At 47.7% G+C, this 8,205-nt stretch overlaps 1 long non-coding RNA gene across 1 annotated transcript; it reads right to left on the bottom strand.

Annotated features, from left to right (window-relative positions):
• Positions 1-1,029: 1,029 nt before the first annotated feature.
• LOC144938618 (uncharacterized) lies at positions 1,030-3,523 on the bottom strand. The gene is made up of 3 exons (XR_013637861.1): positions 3,494-3,523; positions 2,787-2,839; positions 1,030-1,091 (listed from the first exon to the last, which is right to left on the bottom strand). It is a non-coding gene; the product is annotated as an uncharacterized LOC144938618 (long non-coding RNA).
• Positions 3,524-8,205: the final 4,682 nt, after the last annotated feature.

Here is an 8,205-nt window from a genome sequence, read left to right as displayed (position 1 = left end):
ATGAAAAATCCACACGACCACGGGGTAGAACATGCAAACTACAAATATACAGGGGTCAGGGTCGGGATCGAACTCACGACCTCCTATATACCAGGCAAGGGAGTTAACATCTCGCCACTGTAGCGCCCGTAGTTTTTGGGCTATCAATTAAGAGACTCTGCTGACGTGTGAATGAACGTGTGTCTGTATAATTTCGTAAAATGTGCCATAGGCTCGCAATGACCGACTCTTTTTTCATCATTTGCGAATGACATGCATTGGGTCTTTAACGCCCGCAAGTGAAGCAGACCAGCGCTTATGTTTCTGTCGGTTAATCTCCCTGGCGGTGTTAACCAGAGCGGCCGCCGAGGTTGAGCCGCGAACCTCTGCCACGCATTTCAACCGCGTTAATTTCCGACCCATTAAACAAAAAAACTCAAACACACAAATGAAACCCATTAGAGATAAGTACTCCACTAACTGCCGCTGTCATTATCTCCACCACTGAAACACGCAGGCAGACAAATAGTGGTGATGTTGTTGTTGTTGTTGTCTAAAATCTCTCACGAGGGATTAATCAGCTTTCATTGTCGAGGTGCATGTCCCCTGTTTTGTTCTTGTAACCGCTCGCAAATAAAAAAAAATTAACCCGTAAAAACAAAGTTTTCACTATAAATCCTTTATATGCGTGGCGGCTAGAGTCCTCTCGTCCTCTGGCTTGAGATGGCTGCCACCTATGGGTCAGATGATTGTCTGCCAGCATTAAGCAGTTGGTAATTAAATATTTAAAAAAATATCCCTAAACAGTGTAAAATTTTGGAAAAAAAAATTTCACGAAAATTTATTGTCACGCACAACGAGTCTGTGTGCAAAATGTCAGCTCGATTGGATCACGGGAAGTGGGTTAAAAAACGACCGAAAGATTTGCACGGTCGTAAGCAAGCAAGCAAGCACGCAAGCACGCAAGCACGCAAGCAAGCAAGCAAGCGAACTTAATATAAAGGATTTAAAAACCGCTGAGCTGGCCGATTTCCACGACGGTCGATTTGAGTCGCAATCCGTCGTCTCGCTGCCGTCTTCCGGAAATAACAAACGCGAACCCTGCGCGGTGCCTGCAATGAGACCGGGCGCGCCCATCATAGACGACTCCGGTGGCTACGAGCGCAAACACCGCAGAGCGACGGTTCTTCACTCATTTTCAGAGGTGGTGGGGAAGGGGGAAAGTGGGGGGGGGGGGGGGGTAATTTAGCTGAGAAGACGACATCAGTGTGAGGGCCGGCACACACGTGAAACCATTGGGGGTTTGACAGCAGGATGATGACGATGATGATGGGGGTGTTGTCACGTGTTGTGTATTGTCTGGGGGAGCTGGGGGGGCACTAAAGGCCACCAGGGGCTGCCAGTGGCACGCGGGCCGTTAACACCCAATGGCTCATTGAGCTCAGCTAAGGAGGCCGAACTGGACGGAGTAAGAAAGCATTGTAACCTAGTGTAACGATCCACTGGTGGACACTAACCCCGTGAAATATAAAAAAAAAAAATCCGGTTTGCTACCAAATGATGATTGGCATCAAATGTGCACGATGTTTCGGTTATGAATGGATATTTTGTCTCGTGGCATTACACCGAGAGCACAGTTGAACTAAAATTTAGATTTTTTTTGTTCATAAATGCCCACGATAATAGTGACCTTTACATACCTGAGAAAGCCACAATGACTCAGCACTCTCCTTTCAGGAGGTCCCTTCGTTGAAGTTAACCCCGTAACATCATCCCAAAGAATAGGCCATTAGATCCAAGCGGCCGTCTTCAATTTTTCCATCATCATCATCATCAGCATCGTCGTCATCGGCCATGTTCAATCCACTACAAGATGAAGTCATGCACAAGCCACCACATCACAAATCTGCAAAGCAACAATCCATCTAGCACCTGCACATGAACTGGATTTATCAACGCAATATAATACCTCACTACGTATATGGTGTTTAATAATATGCAGTACATAGATGGTATAAGAGAGACAGGACCAGTCATTTGGGGAGACAGCGTTGGAAAAATTGGGTCGCCATGGTGGCAAAGATGTTAACTACCTCGCCTGATGTACAGGAGGTCGTGGGTTCGATGCCGACCCTGATTCCTGCTGAATATTTAGGAGTTTGCGTGTTCTCCTTGTGGTCGCATGTTGTTTTGTTCCGGGTCCTCCGGTTTTTCTTTCCACCTTTAGAATCAAAGTGCCTTTCTTTCGGTAAAGTCACGTAGGTAGAAAGATAAACTTCTTGTTCAGCAGTTCTACGGCTGTATCTTTCTACCTGATGACGATTTCTCGTGTTGCGATCGAAACGTCGTAATTTATTACTTATTTTTTTATACCTACGTGACTTTACCGAAAGAACCAAAGAGTATGGATTCCTGCAGTCACGAAAAATTCAAATCAACATTGCCTTCAGCTTATTTGGCTGCTATACATTTTTCATACGATAAACCGCTGCGTTGAGCTATCATTTGTGGCCAGGTCGCTTTTGAAAAAGAGCTCTATAGCACAGTGGGCCTCACCTGGTAAAATACAAATAAAAAGAGGGCGATGACAAACACATCTGTGAGATGATTGTGGGGTAGAGGCTGGCCGGGTGATAGTTGGTGGGAAGGTGGTGGTGGTGGTGGTGGTGAGGGATGGCAGTTGGAATGGTGGCATGCGGTGCTGCGGAAGTAACGACTGCATCAGCTTCCCGCATGCACGGTGGTCCCTCGACTGTGTGGGTGGTAAACGACGTGAGCGTCACTGCAGCGGAGAGGGCAGCACTGACCTCGTGGAGGAATCCCGGGCGATCGAGTGTCTAGACATCCGGCCGTGCGAGAGCTGGGGAAGTGGCGTGGTGAGAGAGAGAGAGGGCAGCGGGGGGAAGGGAGAGACGGTAATGCAGGAGGCGACTGCGGGGTTGGGGGAAGTAACGCCACATTCCAGAAATCCTGGGGATTCTATAGAAATACTGAGGGCTCAGGGACTCCGACTGAGAGGCCTTCACGGACAATGCCATTTGTGCCTCAACATCTCACCGTGGCTCCCCCTTCCTTCTGCCAGATCTAAGAAGTGTTGCACGTTCGACACCTGACCATCAATGTCAGAACCAGAAATAAGAATATGTATTCATACTGGAGGAATTTGATGAGCTATGAAGCTCTGTTTCACATATGTCCAGTTGGGGCGGGTCAGAACGTTACAACAACAAACAATACAAAACACGAGAGGCGTGCAAAGTATAGGAAACGTAAATAAATTTGCTTGAAAATATGCAAATACAAGTATTTTTTTAAATCTTACCAGATAAAGTCCAATGAGATATTAACTTGTTTTTCAGATGCGACCTGCCCACAAATGAGTCTTATCATGTGGAAATTCATCGCAGCAAAATAATCGAAATAATCTCAAGGGCCAAAAACCCTCTGACTTTAGCTCTTCTTCCAATTGCTGCAAAGTCAATGTGTCTATTAAGGGCCACTCTTGAAGTCTCACCACCACCATCTGGCTTGAGGTCTTCTCATCTGGTCGCCAACCTCTGGGTGCCACTCAAGTGCCCGTCTCAGTCGCATGGCCTCCTCCATCCTGCGCATGCTCCTCCGCCCAACACAACACATTATTTATCTTTAATACAGGGTTTTTTTCGGGTTAGATCGCGTAAATATATAAATGTGTTGTTATTAAACACGCCATTACCCGACACAGCAAATTAGGTTTGTCACGTAAACAGAACATTCCAATTCGTCACTAGTACAGCACACCGGTGTGTTGGAAAGCAAAGCCACAACATTTACAGTCTGTTTACGTGACAACCCTTACTAATTGGCTGTGTCGGGTGGTGGCTGGTGTAACGACATATTTATATATTTACGCGATCTAACCAAAAAAACCGCTGTATTATGGATGATATTGGTTGCGACAGCATACGTGTTAAATCCTTTCTCTTGATTACACAAAACACTTTTTTTGCAACATTTAATTAATTCCAACTTCAAAGTTGTTTTCCCGGCCTGCCCGACTGAAAAAATGTCATTATTATGTATATTAAAAAAAATGTTGTTAGCAAGCACCTACTAATGCCCGTACGGTACACAGGAAGGTGCTGTGACCACGTTTGGCCGTCTTTGTTTCCCCAGTGCAAATGTTCAAATGCTACAGAATTTAAGGGACAGCCTAGGTGAGGCCCAAAACTGGTTCAGACTCCACTCGCCACTAATCTTATCCATGCAGGCAGAGGCTCACGCAGTGTACTAACCGCTGCACTCTCCATGTCACCGTCACAACAGAAAGGCACGCATGTAATAGCCTACATCGGCTGATGGGGCAAGGGCTGTTAGTCTCCACCACAACAAAGACAGATCCCCCGTATAGCCTTTAACAGACTTTGGGGCAAGTGATGTCAGCGAGCACCTATGAAGGCCGGCACGGCACACGAGGTGGTGGGTAGCCAGCACCACACCCGGCCGCTTTTGTCTCCCTAGGTACTCATTTGAGGCTGAGTCGACCTAGCGGAGGCCCAGGACCGGTTCAGATAATCGCCACACACGCACGCACGTTCACACGCACACGCGTAAACGCACCCAGCCCACGCGCGTGCGCGCACGTGTGCAAAGTATGAGAAGCAGAACATTCCGTGACATGAAAGGGGGGTGTTTTAAATTGGAACCGTATCTAAACCTGCCACCGCCTTCCCTTCACCCGCGCGTGCCCCTCCACCCGCTGACGTCTCTAGAGGTGGCCGTGCCCTCCCTTTGGGTGCAAGTAGGATAGGAGGAGGGGCGAGGGATGGAGGTGAAGGGAAGGGAGGGGAGGGAGGAGTAACGTGGCACGGGCTTAAGGGGGGGGGGTGGGAACAAAATAATTGCAGCAGTTTTCATTCTCCTCTTGGTCTGGCCCGAGCAGTTGTTTATCTGGGTGACCTTTGCCCCCCGTGTGTTCGCGTTTATTTTGGGTGGTTCGTTCAACGGTAACGTATTCACCGTTGGTGTATTTGTTACGGACGGCAAAGATACAAAAGCCACAACGTTTAGACGCATCACGGGGCGACGATATACAGATAGCGAGCACGTGTTATGGTCAGTATGGAGTACAAGGTTACACGACTAGCATCACACCTGCCCGCCTTTGTATCTCCCCTTGCTAGAGTTCACACATCGCACCGGATGCTCATTATTGTCCGAGTCAACCTTGGGGATGGCCAGACAAAGCTGAAATACCACTTACTACGAAAGTTTGTATATGACCAATAATCGCCAAGGTTTGCAGTGCAGAGCAGCACTTTAGCCACTATTACAAAATCCCAAAGTCGTGTAGCCTTATACTGTAGACCGGAGTGGAAAGTGCTGTTCGCCAAAACGTTTTAAGGACAGCACAGCAGAGCACGCAGGGGGTGACGTAGCCGACACCATGCCTGGCCGCCTTTGTCTCCCCAGTGCTGATCATGCCAGGTACTTATTTAAGGTTGATGTGGAAGAAATAAAAAGTGAAACCCTGAACCGGTTCGGATAGAACATGTGCGTCCACACACAGCACCTTTTAGACGAAGACATTGTTCAAAATCAAAGTCTTATCATTACGATACTGTATAACGTACGCACAAGCTTGCACACACGCACGCACGCACACCGATAATACATTTAGCCGGTGCGCTTGCTTTGCTCGTACTGCGGTATTCATTGTTTGGCGAGCGCGCATTAGAAGTGACGCATGCTGGCCGCGTTGGTGAGCGGCGAGCCATATGGGGGGGGGTGGTGGTGGCGCTGGTGGGGGGGGGGGTGAAGCGAACCGTTCGGCGGAGATGGCGCCACGCTATCGCCCACTCGGTGCTCGCGGAGACGCGAGGGGAGCGAGAATCGGAGCCGCCGTTGCGACCGACGAAATGCTGGCCCCGTCGGTCGGCGTCGCAAAAGCAACAACAACAACAAACAAATTGACGGCGATTTAAAGACGAAGGCAGGCAGGGGAGGAGGAGGAGGGTCATTTAAAATAAAAACGAATAACGAAATGTCATTCCGTCAAGTACACGCGCGCGCGCGTGCGGGTCTTGCGTTTCAACCGGGAGGAATTCACAATGACGTCTTGCTCTCTCGCTCGCTCTCTCTGCATGTCAGTTCGCCCTGGCATTTTGCGTTGCACTTCCTGCAGGGCAGAGTGAAAGCCAAAGAAAACTGAAACCCAACCGCGGGCATCTTACGAGCAACGCGCGTACGTTGAAATACTTTCGTGCCGTACGTAAGCCAACCGCGCTAATCGGAGGTGCGGGGGAAAATAGAACAAAACTAAAAATAAAAAAGGCAGTCCTGAAGAAATCAGTTTTCAATCTCGACTTAAACGTGCACAGCTCCGGTGGCTTCCCAACATCGGAAGGAAGAGCGTTCCAGACGGCCGCAGAAGCACATCTGAAAGCGTGCGATACAAACAATCAATTTCTCTTACTCTTGGCTTCTCATATCCTCCTGCAAAACGTAAAACCCGTTTTTGTATTTATATAACTCGTAAAAGACGTGCCAGCGCTTTAATTCGTGGGGAAAAAAGCAGTTTTAGCTGGGAAGTCGTAGCCGGTTTAATGATACGTGTCTTTAAATGCCACGTAGCCCGCTCCACAGCCAGAATGTCTTCATTGGATGGGCGCGTGCGATGCTTGCAGCGTGAGCAACTGTTTGTGTCGGCCCTGTTGCTATCACATTGTGTGCAATGGCATTGTCAGCTGAGAATATTCCAAAATAAATATATATGCATGCTCTGGGTGTATATCGAATTATACTGGTAGGAACCACCTGGTTCCACCAGCCCACAGGGGATTATTGTGTCCGTCCGTCCGTTGTGCATCCAAAAATGGGAGGGGTGGGGCTGGGTGGAGAGGGGAGGGTGGGGAGGGGCTGGGTGGGGAGGGTGAGGAGGGGTTGGGTGGGGAGGGGAGGGTGGGGAGGGGCTGGGTGGGGGGTGGGTGGGTTGGGGCTGGATGGAGAGGGGCTGGTCACCCCGTGGTGCCCTTATAAAACTCAACGTTTAACCTACGCACGCCAGATTGTGCCCGCCCTCACAGTCGGCCATTTTTCCGGAAAACACCACGCCGCCGTTGACCCTGGCCATTGACCGAGCAACCCAACGTTCCTACCAGCTCCCTCCGCAGGAATGTGTTTATGGTTTACCCAGAAAAGCCATCAAGACTCTTTGATCAGAATTGTCCTATGATGTTTTGCCAGCACTAACGTAACCCTTGTCCCAACACTGACCTGAGTTCTAACTTTATCTCTAAGCAAAGTTAATACGCAAAACCAGACTTACAAATAGTATATTGATATCCATGTGTAGTAATCCACGTATTTAAATGAGCTCAATCCTCCTGTAAGTCATGTGACTTGTGTTTGGCCAACCCCAGTTTGAATCCCTCCCCTCTCCGCGCCCACTGTGAAAACAGACGCCGCTCCATGCAGCAGCATTGAGGCCCTCATTGAATTTGAAATTTTTGATGCTTCTGCTGTTATGGAGTGACTCATGCTGCCAGCTATGGCTGCAAAGTTTGGTTGTACATGTTATGTATATTGTTTATTGTTAAATTTGAATAACAGTTTCTATGATCACTGTCACATTGTTTTCATAGCGTTATTTTGGTGATTTCGTAAACGTATTGTTAAGCCATGTTTGTTTGAAGAACGGAGTTAGCCTGATAACTTTATCTAAATTGTGTTATGGTTGTTATTGTTCGACTTGCATCCCACTGATATTTTTGCACACAGCGTTGATATACGGTGCTCTGTTCTGGAAGATTTTACTGTTTTTTCCTGGATGTTTCTGTTGCGCGTCGTCACTTTAAGATGTTTCTTATTCATGTTTTTGTTTGTTGCGGTTGCACCCGAGTCAAGAGCCTCACGGCTCACAGGGCTATACCTAATAAATGGAACTGAAACTTCTAGATTTGAAGCTTTCGTGACTGCAAGGATTCATATTCTTAGGTTTTTTCGGTAAAGTCACGTAGGTAAAACATTAAAATTAATACAAGTAAAATAAAATAAAAATCCACCTGAAGACGGAAGCTTGTGTTGCCTCCGAAACGTCGTGATTTTTATTTTATTTTACTTTTATAAATTTTAATGTTTTACCTACGTGACTTTACCGAAAAAACCTAAGAATAGGAACTGAAACTGAAACTCATCTCTCCTGACCCTTGTCTCCCATTTCTCTCTTCCTTTTCCGTAATTTTTCTC

The sequence above is a fragment of the Lampetra fluviatilis genome, chromosome 22 (genome assembly GCF_964198595.1).
Source record: "Lampetra fluviatilis chromosome 22, kcLamFluv1.1, whole genome shotgun sequence".
NCBI classification, from domain to species: Eukaryota; Metazoa; Chordata; class Hyperoartia; order Petromyzontiformes; family Petromyzontidae; genus Lampetra; species Lampetra fluviatilis.
This window is presented reverse-complemented; position numbering and strand designations above follow the sequence as displayed.